The following is a 13,255-nucleotide window of genomic DNA, read 5'->3' on the forward strand; positions in this document are numbered from 1 at the left end:
ATGTGTTATTGAAAATTATAGGGGCATTGCAAAACTAAGTGCAATTCCCAAACTTTTTGAGCGTTTGGTTACACAACGAATAACTCATTTCTTTACATCAATAGTATCACCACACCAGCATGGTTTTCTTAAAGGAAGATCAACTTTGACAAATTTATTAGAACTGGTCTCTAATGTTCACACTGGATTCTCAAAAAATCTCCAAACTGATATTATATATACTGATTTCAGCAAAGCTTTCGATACGGTGGTGCATAATTTGTTAATATATAAACTTGACTCAATGGGTTTCTCTACAATTTTCCTAAAATGGATATCGTCTTATTTGCATGACCGTACCCAAAAGGTATCTTTTAATAATACTCTCTCTAAAAATATTACAGTATTTTCTGGTGTTCCTCAGGGTAGCCATTTAGGTCCACTACTTTTTGTACTTTATTTAAATGATCTTCCATCTATTATTCGCAACTCAAAAATATTAATGTTTGCTGACGATGTTAAACTTTTCTGCACTCTTGATTCTCACAACGAATCGCTTAATCTGCAACAGGACTTGTATTCTCTTGCACATTGGTGTAGTGTCAATGGAATGTCATTAAATTTAAAAAAATGTAAAAAATTGTCCTTATATAGATCTCAGCATATGAACTACAACTATTTCATAGGTTCTTACAAATTGGATAATGTTGACTCGTTTCTTGATCTTGGGGTCGTATTAGACAATAAATTACGTTTTAATTTACATATTGAGTCTTGTGTTAATAAAGCAAAATCTTTACTAGGATTTATAAAACGTTGGTCAAAGGAATTCGACGATCCTTATGTGACCAAACGCTTATTTATCAGCCTTGTTCGACCTACGTTAGAATATGGCTGCGTACTTTGGAGTCCTTTCTATAAAATATATTCAAAAAAGATAGAGTCTGTACAGGTTCAATTTCTTTTGTTTGCTCTGAGAGGTTTAGGATGGAATTCAAATGAACTTCTCCCACCTTATGAGAATCGGCTTAAACTTATCGATCTTCCTACACTAGAGAAAAGGAGATTAATGCTTAGATGTATTTTTATCATAAAACTTTTGCGTGGTCAAATTGATTCTGAGTTTTTAACTGGTGGAATTAAATTCATTGTCCCCTCGCGAAATACGCGTTATTACATACCACTTAAACTAACATTAGCAAAATCGAACTACGAAATAAATAATCCTCTCCGAAGTTTATGTGCTGATTATAATAAATTATATAACACGATTTCTTTGTGTGAACCCTTGCATGTCATAAAAAACTGTATCCTACGTTCTTAGTTTATAAAATAGTTGCCAGACTTAGAGACTTAGATTCTGTGATTTAGTATTTGTATTGTTTAGTTTTACTTTAGTTTAGATACTTTAATTCTTTTTAATTGTTATACCGGCTGATGTTCTAATGTAGCCGGTTTCCCAAGTCTACTAACCCCCTATAATCCGGACTATGGGGTGTACGTGCTCCCTACGTTATGGGGAGGTGGCCCTCTCGGTCGGCAGGGGCGGGAAAGTGAGGCGTTGGGGACGATCGAAAAAAAAAAATTTTGAAGAGACAGACAAACCAGAGTGATTTATGAAAATCTGAATGCAGTCCAATTCAATTGGCCTTATTCCAAAGGCATTGTGGCTTGCGAAAACGTGTTATTCTCTACACGAGCGCTATTATGTATCTTTGGTTCTATCTCGGTTTCACATGCTCCCATTTTCCAAATTCAAATATCATGCTGTTCTCGAAATGTTCCACTTCCAATTTGTCCCACGGTCTTTCCAAATCCGTTTTTTCCACATCCAAAGAAAAAATGTTTGGAGGTAATTAAATTTGACGATAGCAACAACTGATTAAATCTATTGTTGTATTTGTGTTCATGTGTTTTCACATTGAGGTAGTTATTATTATAATTATTATTATTTTCTTCTTTTTGATGTTTTTGACGAAAAAAATTTTTCGATAGTAACAAATGATCAAATCGGTTGACAGCACAAGTTTTCCTTTTTTAGAACCTATTTATATGCCTATACTCTTACTTGTCTTTATCGTTTTATGACTCTCAGCACAAGTCTAACTCTACATCAGAATTACTTTTGTGATGATTTTTATCCTTTTGGTTATTGGACAACAATGATGAATAACTTGTCTCGTGGGAATGATGTTTATGACAGGTTGTCGTCGCTTTAATTTGAGACCTCAATAGAGAAACTCTTTTTTTTTGAATTGATGCAAACTCAAAATTCTTTTTTTATTGGGATGACGATGAGATGCGTCCATTGGACCACTCCAAAACCTAGTCCACTGTGAACGCTCGAAGGGAGATGAAGAATTATGCTCCTTAGAATCAGAATAATACGATTTCGTTCCCAGAAATCGAAACAAATTTCTTGTTTAAAGCTCTTGCCTTATTGAGTTGTTCTTATGTGAAAAGGCAAAATGAGTATGAATGCGATTTTTAAGAGTTGTACTAACACTACAGCGAGCATAGAACCATGTGTATCTTATTTTAACACTTTATTTCTGTAGACAATTGTACTAGTTCAGACGTCAAAAATTGCCGAGTATAGTTTTGTTTGCGATACTGATTCTAGCATATTTCTAATGTCAGTGTCGACAGTTTGTTTTTCTCTTTATCTCTCTTTTTGTTTAACAAATAACATTTTTATGTCATTTGTTTTGTAGATGCATCAAAACAACGCGTTTTTCGGATTGAATTCGTTTCGTGTTTTTGTTATAAGAAAGGTGATTATTCGTTAAATATATGAATAAATTAAATTATAAAAGGTTAATTAAAAAAATATTTTATAAAAATAGAAGTTTGCAATATGAAGAACTGAAATAAAAAAGTGGTGCATTTTAAAGACAGTCAGTTTAAATTTGTACGCTATCCATTTGATTTTGTAATCGTGCTCATTTTAAATTCCTGCTTTCCAGAGAAATATCAACCTGAATACGCAACTGCCGCACATAAGCATGTCGGACAAAGAGCCAGCCCTTCCAAAGGAAAAATAATGCATTTTACTCCCCAAGGTATTCTCCAATACTTGTAATAAATTTCTTTAATAATATAACAAAATTGTGTTTATATTTTTGATAGCTAATACAAAATGTTCTAACAACGCAACACAAGCAGATATATATGTAATATTTCTTCGTTTTGGAAATAACAAATTCATAATTAAAGAAATTTTTCAAATGTTTTGCAGATTCGACAAATGAAAAATCTGAGGGCAGGTAACGCTGAAATTGCGTTCAGCGTAACCTGCACTCAGATTTGGAACAAAGTATTTGGCAGAAATGTTTTTATGGACTTTAATGTAGACGGAAAATTTGTGAAAAGAGGTCTACGAGACTTTGGAAGTGTACTTGTCCCAACAGTAGGTAATACATTTTTGTTTTAAATAAGTAATGCTAACGTATTTTTTATAATACAGGAGTAATATCTGCATTTAACACGTTATCTGACACAATTTTGCGAGCAGCGCTCCAACGCAATAAAAAGATTTAAAGAAGAACAAAAGAAGCAGTCGCACCGAAGGGAACAAACCAAAAAACCGATAAAAATTACGAAAATGGCGTGGATCCATAAATTTAAGATTACTAAAATTACGGGTTTAGTCAACCTTGAAGAATGTGAGCTGTGTAATTCCTTTTGATTGAACTGTGATTTATTTTGTTAATTAAAAAGTACATTGTCTGATTTTATAAAGCTCTAACATAATATTCAGGTTTATAAAATATAAAACAATGTTTGACCAGCCTTGATTAAAGTGAGTTATATGTGTAATCCCTTTCTTAGTTTAGTACACGGAAGGCATATCCATTGTTATAACTTGCCTGAAATAGACAAAGACTCATTAAATTAATTAAATACAGTTTAAAGTTTGAACAGTACTTTATTTTGTTTGGCTATTTGGTTCAAATGCCTCCAGGTAGTCCCAAAAGAACTTATTAGTCAATATAGTCATTGTTTTTAGTACCTTTCCTATGAGAAGCCTATGTGAAAGGTCAATAGGAATACTAGTACTGCTGACAATTTCACCTGTAAAACACTACAATTTTAATAAAGATACTCGCTGAAGGGAAATTAAAGAGTTCAATAAAATTTAGATAATAACAAATTAGTGCTAATTACAATCGAATTACTACAATTCGTCAGGCTACATCATAGGCTGTTAAACATGGCTTCAACAACCATGTACATGGAACATACTAATCGAGTATCTGACTTGACAGACAAAGTGGGAACATCAATATCTAAAGTACGGTGTACGGAATATACCTTGTATAAGTTATATGCTTTGTCCATCGCGGATGCTTATTGGCGCACTCGCGTCTCCTCTACAACTCCCCTGGCGGAGACCGGTAAACTGACCTTGATACACATGATCTCATTGGAAGTAATTACATATGTAGTAATAGACGACATAAGATCCTCATTGGCCACTCAGAACCATTGCGTTCTTTTGTTATTAGTCTTTGAAGCAATACCCATCAAGGCCACTGACGCCACAACCATATTTGAAAAAAGGTAACCTTATTGTTTAAAAAATGTACATGAAAAGCAATTCAATAAACCATTAAATTTATTTACAAAATAAATCCATATTGTTTTATTTCTTTTTTTTTATTTTCTCCCATTGCTCAACATAAACATTTTGGTCGTTGCTGCTCCCTTTTTTGCATGAAGAAATCATTGGATTCTCTTTCATCATAATCACCAAAAAATAAGACTATATCACCAAAAAATAAGAAATAAGGTAAGTAAATTCAGAATTATATTTTAAAGTGAGATACCCGTGGACCTTAGTGCATATTTAAATTGTTACGGATTGCGCATCGATTTGACGAGTTTGATTTGACGAGTTGTGAATTCTCCCCGATTATTAATTGCTGTTTTTGTTCTTCTTTTGAAAAGGAATCAACTCAACAACACACATCCCCTCATAAATCGCACCATCGCTTTACATCAAATTATAAAAACTCTGGGGAGTTACTGTTGTTGTTGTAGCAGTAGTACACGCATGTGTTTGCGTTCTGCTAATCTGGTTCCAGCTCCAGGTTTAGAAATTCGGCTACTTAAACGGGCTGTAGCCAGGGATCTTCTGGAGTGAGCTGGGTAGGTTTGGCTGTGCAATTAAAGAGGTGTAGTGCATTGTGCGGGCCTGTATCGCACGCCGGGCAGGCGTCACGCACATCTTCATCAATTCGTGCCCAATACGAATGGGGACGACTACACCATCCTGAACGTAATTGCGCCAAAAACTACCCTGGTTTGTCTAGGCAGCTGACGTTCTTCAGCTACAATGGATTTGGGGTGGACTCCGAGGACGGTATTCACTTTATAACTGCTAATAACATCCGCGACTGCATCGGTGTGAATGCCACTCATACCTGCCTGATAGGCTTCTTGATCTAGAGGTTCTCTCTTGCAGCGCTGGACCTCCCTCTCTAGATCATGTAGAGAGGGAGGTCCAGCGGAGGGAGGTTCTTGTGGTTACTGCCGCTGTAGACGCCATTCTATCCACTCCCCTAGTTAGAGTTAGTTTATGTAGAGCAGGAAATTCTATTACAAGACGCATTAGCTTTGAGTGAGAAAAATAATTCAGCAGTTTTCTATCTCAAAATAAAAATTTAAATACTACATTATGATGATCTAAGAAAAGCGATTGCAAATCAAATGATGTTGGAAGAGATGTATTAGAAAATAAGGTACGTTCGGATCCAGCCGCATTAGTTAGATGCCGGTATGAGTTGCCTCAGTCAATTCGAAGAAGTTCATAACAAGCAGGCCTCAGTAGTTCAGAACAAGAAGCGCAGTAGACAAGTAAAAGTAAACTTTAAATTGTATGAGAATCATAGAGACACGATGTCAATAGCGTACATCACCGGAAAGTATGTTCTGCTAGAACCATTGAAGTATCGACGCGAAAATAGGTCGAAAAGAAATCATTTTTACAAGAAGGCGAGGGTAGTCTGTCAAATCAAGTAACCCCGCTTAAGGTCACAATCTCTTTTAATGTCGATTACTCAAAATGACAATCGTTTTCCGACATTTTCGAGAAAATAAAAAACTAACAGGCCTTACCACAAGTACAGAAGATAGGAACCAAACGTTACTAGGGAAGAGAAACAACTTATAAATCACCTAAAGTTGACTATGGTTGACTGACTGTACATAAAGACGCTAAAAACAAGGTACAGTAAGAAGAGTGTCAACAATACTTGAAATTATTTTAGCCTACCAAACATGTTTGGCTTTGTAGAACATTAAAGCGCTTTCACGACACCGTGCACGAATTTTCGGAGGGTCTTGGACTTGATGCGAAATATTGGCAATTCAGCGGCAAAAGATTCATGATATTGGATCAACTTGGAACCATCAATTCTCATCACATTCGTGGCCATACAAAACGTACAGTACAGCACACAATGACGACATGTTGGCGCGAAGAATAATGCGTCGACTTTTTATCTTGAGTGATGAAACCAGATCGATTGACAGATTTATGTGGAATGGTGGACCCATCTACTTACATGGGTGCAAATCTCTCTGGTAGTGGCCTGTCTCAAGAACTGGATCAAACAAACTTTCAATTTAGGGTGACGTTGAAAGTATAGTAACTTACAAGCAGGTGATTAGGCAATTATCCGCAAAAACTCATGAGGCAAATACAATGAATAATTGGATAAGTCTTGCGAGCTGAAAATAGGTGTTTGAGTTTTTTTGTATTGTACTTTTTACACATGATTTTAGATAAATTGTACAAAGTGGGATATTTGAGTCAGATTTTATTTTATACATTTAATACAATCCGTCATTATTTATCATATTATTTCTAAGCCTTCATTGAAGATTTAATTCATTAAGCTTTAGTTTTATTCACTTCACTATTTTCAAAAGTAGTTTAAAATTTTACTTTTAAACTGATTAGCATTTTAGTTCCAATTATTTTAATATTTAATGTTCAAAACAGTACAGTATTTAAGATGTAAACTATTAAGTATTAAAATGAGTATTTAGGTATTAATTCACTACATGTTTTAAATTTTTATCTATATTTTTTATAATATTCAATTATGTTTTAAGTTGGTTTGTTCTTAAATAGGGGGACACGATATTTCAAAGTTTTCAAATTTACAAGAAAACTGAATCGTGAGGATAGATGTAATTCAACAGCAAACTAGTCTGCAGATTTTACTCTTGGAGTTGTTTATATTGCTAATGGATGTATTTGTTTACAAATAAATCAATTAGAATACCGTTACCCCAGCGCTTCAACGGTCAATTAAAAATATTCCGACTTGTCAGTCGGAGAATAATTTGGTCAAATTTGAAACTTGTCTGCTTAAGTTGTCAAATTATATCCTTATGGCTCCGTATTTTGATCGCACCCTTTGGGTATTTGTAGAAAATGGATTTTGCTAATTTGAAGAGCAATACTGTCCCTCATAACTCTAGTCTGGGCATTCAAGTTTCTTAATTGGAGCGACGCAAGTGGTATGGTCATTATTTTCCATCCGAACATATGGCGTGGCTCCACGCACGATTTCCTATGATTTATAAAATCTATGAATCTCAACAGAATAGTGTGTATTGTATCAATCTTGATACTCTGGGATGATCAATAATCTGTTACATAAAAATTTCAGTTCATCTGAGTTATTGGCTTCCTTTGATCATCCCTGTCACCTGTTTCTAGCCAGATTTGTTGCCTTTTTAGCTTGGCTACCACGTACATAGGTGACAGCCATCCACATGGGTCAAACAATTAGGGGCTGTATGAAAACGTGAACCTGGCACATTTACCCAATCTAACTTTTCTAATGGCAAAATACATATGTGTGCAAAAGTTTAGCCTTCTATCTCAATTCGTTTAAAAGAAAGTGTGAATACAACAGACAGACGGACATCGCTAAATCGGCTTAGATTTTTACGCTGATCGAGATTATGTGTACTATCAACGAGTTAAAAACAGAATGAAAAAGTTAATAGCAATATAAAGAATTCCAACAGTAAAATCTACAGACTGGTTTGCTGTTGGATTACATTTATCCTCACGGTTCAGTTTGCTTGTAAATTTGAAAACTTTGAAATATCCTGTCCCCCTATTTAAGAACAAACAAATTTGAAACATAATTGAATATTATAAAAAATATAGATAAAAATTTAAAACATGTAGTAAATTAATACCTAAATACTCATTTTAATACTTAATAGTTTAAAACTTAAATACTGAACTGGTTAAACCTTATATATTAAAATATTTAGCACTAAAATGCTAACCAGTTTAAAAGTTAAATTTTAAACTACTCTTGAAAATTGTGAAGTGAATAAAACTAAAGCTTGATGAATTAAATCTTCAATGAAGGTTTATAAATAATATGATAACTAATGACGAATTGTATTAAGTTTATTAAATAAAATCTGACTCAAATATCCCACTTTGTACAACTTTGACTTATCTAAAATCATGTGTAGTACAAAGTACAACACAAAAAAAACTCAAACACCTATTTTCAGCTCGCAAGACTTATTCAACTATTCATTGTATTTGCCTCATGAGTTTTTGCGGATAATTGCTTGATCACCTTTTTGTAAGTTACAATACCTTTAACGTCATCCTAAATTGAAAGTTTGTTTGATCCAGTTCTTGAGATAGGCCACTACCAGAGAGATTCACACCCATGTAAGTAGATGGGTTCACCATTCCACATAAATCTGTCAGTCGATCTGCTTTCATGACTCTAGAAAAAAGTCGACGCATTATTCTTCGCGCCAACATATCGTCATTGTGTGCTGTACTGCACGTTTTGTATGGCCACGGATGTGATCAGAATTGATGGTTCCAAGTTGATCCAATATCATGAATCTTTTGCCGCTGAATTGCCAATATTTTGCATCAAGTCCAAGACCCTCCGAAAATTCGTGCACGGTGTCGTGAAAGCGCTTTAAAGTGCTGCAAAGCCAAACATGTTTGGTAGGCTAGAATCCTTTCCAGTATTGTTAACACTCTTCTTACTGTACCTTGTTTTTAGCGTCTTTATGTATAGTCAGTCAACCTCAGTCAGGTGATTTATAAGTTGTTTCTCTTCCCTAGTACCGTTTGATTCCCATATTCTGTACTTGTGGTAAGGCCTGTTAGTTTTTTATTTTCCCGAAAATGTCGGAAAACGATTGTCATTTTGAGTAATCGTCATTGAAAGAGATTGTGACCTTGAGCGGGGTTACTTGATTTGACAGACTACCCTCGCCTTCTTATAGAAACGATTTCTTTTCGACCTATTTTCGCGTCGATACTTCAATGGTACTAGCAGAACATACTTTCCGGTGATGTACGCTACTGACATTGTGTCTGTATGATTCTCGTACAATTTAATGTTTACTATCACTTTTACAACATGTCTACTGCGCTACTTGTTCTGAACTACTGAGGCCTGCTTGTTATGAACTTCTTCGCATTGACTGAGGCAACTCATACCGAAGTCTAACTAATGCGGCTAGATCCGAACGTACCTTATTTTTTCATACATCTCTTCCAACAGCATTTGTTTTGCAATCGCTTTTCTTAAATCATTGTAATGTAGTATTTAAATTTTTATTTTGAGATAGAAAACTGGTGAATTATTTTTTCTCACTCAAAGCTAATGCGTCTTGAAATAGAATGTCCTGCTCTACATAAACTAACTCTCACTCAGAGGAGTGGGGAGAATGGCGTCGACAGCGGCAGTAACAACAAGAACTCTCCAGAGTTATTATGATGTGATGTAATGCGATGGTGCGATTTATGAGGGGGATGTGTGTTGTTGAGTTGATTCCTTTGCAAAAGAAGAACAAAAACAGCAATTAATAATCGGCCAGAATTCACAAATTGTCAAATCCGGCTCGATGTGAACAATCCGTAACAATTTAAATATGCACTAAGGTCCACGGGTATCTCACTTCAAAATAGACATCTGAATTTACTTACCTTATTTCTTATTTTTTAGTGATATATTCTTATTTTTTGGTCATTATGATGAAAGAGAATCCAATGATTTCTTCAAGCAAAATAGGGAGCAGCAAAAAAGTAATCTTTTCAATCTGGCTCGATGCGACCAAAATATTTATGTTGAGCAATGGGGGAAAACAAAATAAGAAATAAAATAATTTGGATTAATTTATTTTGTAAATAAATTTAATGGTTCACTGAATTGCTTTTCTCGTATATTTTTTAAACAACAAGGTTACCTTTTTTCAAATATGGTTGTGGGGTCAGTGGCCTTGATGGATATTGCTTCAAAGACTAATGACAAGAGAACCAATCAGGGTCTTATCTCGTCTATTACTACATATGTAATTACTTCCAATGAGGGTCTTATCTCGTCTATTACTAATTGGCATATAGGACAAAGCATATAACTTATACAAGGTCTATTCCGTACACCGTGCTTTAGGTAATAGTATATTGGTACAAGAACATCCTCAGGCCGGTTTGTCAAATTGATGTTCCCACTTTGTCTTTCAAGTCAGACACTCGATTGCATATGTTCCATGTACATGGTTGTTGAAGCCATGCTTAACAGCCTATGATGTATCCTGACGTATTTTAGTATTACGATTTTAATTAGCACTAATTTGTTATTATCTAAATTATAATGAACTCTATAATTTCCCTGCAGCGAGCATCTTTATTAAAATTGTAGTGTTTTACTGGTGAAATTGTCAGCAGTACTAGTATTCCTTTGGACCTTTCACATTGGCTTCTCCTAGGAAAAGTACTAAAAACCATGACTATATTGACTAATTAGTTCTTTTGGGACTACATGGAGACACTTGAACCAAATAGACAAACAAAATAAAGTACTGTTCAATCTTTAAACTGTATTTAATTAATTTAAAACAGTCTTTTTCTATTTTAGGCAATTATAACGATGGATATGCCTTCCGTGTACTAAACTAAGAAAGGATGGTCAAATATTGTTTTATATAAACTTGAATATTATGTTAGAACTTCATAAAATTAGACAATGCATTTTTTTAATTAACAAAATAAATCACAGTTCAATCATAGACCTATATTTAGTTAATTTTCAACAGTCTTTTCTTCAAGTAAACTATTTGCCTATTACAAAAGGATGGAATGCATATGTGGTTTTGTGAACGAATGTTTTATAGACTTTTAATTTTTTTAGTGCTGTTTTTAAATTGTTTTAAATCATTTTAAGGTTGAATACACCTTCGAGTTTTAAGTAAAAATGAGTTACAAAGCTCACATTCTTCAAGGTTGGCTAAACCCGTAATTTTAGTAATCTTAAATTTATGGCTCCACGACATTTTCGTAATTTTCATCGGTTTTTTGCTTTCGGTTTGTTCCCTTCGGCTTCTTTTGTTCTTCTTTAAATATTTGTTTTTGCCTTGGATCGCTGCTCGCAAAGTTTTGTTAGGTAACGTGTTAAATGCAGATATAACTTCCGTATTATAACAAGTTAAAAAGTAGTAAGATCAGCCGTGCCGAACTTTGGAACTAATTCGGAAATAAAATCTTTAAATAACTCTGTTAAATTTTTAAAAATACCGCATATAGCCGTTATATTGGTGTCTATACGACGTCGACCTACATGGGCATTGTTTGTCACAAGTTATTACTATATTCAAATTCGAAACTTCAAATAAAAGGTGAATAATGTAGCAAAAATCATCAAAATATCGTATATAGTAAGGTAGCGTTATATCGGGGCTGTGAACCAGCATAGGTGGGTATTGTACCTAAACAATTCCGGTGAATAATGACGCTAAAATCATCAAAATACTGAATATAGGGAGATACTGTTATATGGAGGCTATTCGAAGACGTGGACCTGCACAGACAATTTTCTGTCTTAGGGATATACCGTTATATGGGGGCTAAACGAAGACGTGGATCTACACAGATAATTTTCTGTCTTAGGCTGTAATATCCATTTCGAACTTCAAATACCAAATTTGAAACAATTCCGGTGAATAATGTCGCTAAAACCATCAAAATACCGTATATCGGGAGGTACCGTTATATGGGGGCTACATGGAAACGTGGACCAACATGGCCCATTTACGAAACTGCCTACTGGAAAAACAAGTAAAAAACATTAAGTTCGGCCGGGCCAAACTTTTAATACCCTCCACCTTAGGGTAAAAGAAACATTAGAAGAAATGTGGCAAAAAGCATAAAAATGCCGAATATCGGGAGGTACCGTTATATGGGGGCTATATCAAATCATGGACCCATACATGCAATGTTTCGCCACCGAAGCTGGAACCCATTATGACCCACAAATACCAATTTTTAGACAAATCCGTGAAAAAATGTGGTAAAAAAAAACTAAAATACCGAATATCGGGAGGTACTGTTATATGGGGGCTATACCACAACGTGGACCTATACATGCAATGTTTTGCCACACTCTCAGGGACCCGTTATGACCTACAAATACCAATTTTCAGACAAATACGTGAAAAAATGTGGCATAAATCATCAAAATACCGAATATCGGGAGGTACCTTTATATGGGGGCTATACCACAACGTGGACCTATACATGCAATGTTTTGCCACACGCTCAGGGACCCGTTATGACCTACAAATACCAATTTTCAGACAAATCCGTAAAAAAATGTGGCATAAATCATCAAAATACCGAATATCGGAAGGTACCGTTATATGGGGACTATATCAGAACGTGGACCGATATATCTCATTTTCAATACCAACCATCCTAGACACAATGCAAATAGCTCTGCTAAATTTTGGCGCTCTACGTCAAATAATGTGGGCTGTATCGTGATTTCAACAGACAGACAGACAGACAGACAGACGGACATCGTTAAATCGACTTAGAATTTTATGCTGATCATGAATATATATACTTTATGGGGTCAAAGACGAATATTTAAGGATGTTACAAACGGAATGACAAAGTTAATATACCCTCCTTTCCAAGGTGGAGGGTATAAAAAAGTGAGTAAAGCTAAAATAAAAAGACATAACGTCTCTATAAATGAGATTGTTATGGTTTTTATTGTAGTCCAATGGAATTTATATAAATGAGTTCGAATAGTTGAAATACATGCTGAAGTAACGGACAGTGGAACCTGATTACATGGACGGACATCGTTAAATCGACTTAGAATTTTATGCTGATCATGAATATATATACTTTATGGGGTCAAAGACGAATATTTAAGGATGTTACAAACGGAATGACAAAGTTAATATACCCTCCTTT

Source organism: Musca domestica, unplaced genomic scaffold, assembly GCF_030504385.1.
Source record: "Musca domestica strain aabys unplaced genomic scaffold, Musca_domestica.polishedcontigs.V.1.1 10, whole genome shotgun sequence".
Classification (NCBI taxonomy): Eukaryota; Metazoa; Arthropoda; class Insecta; order Diptera; family Muscidae; genus Musca; species Musca domestica.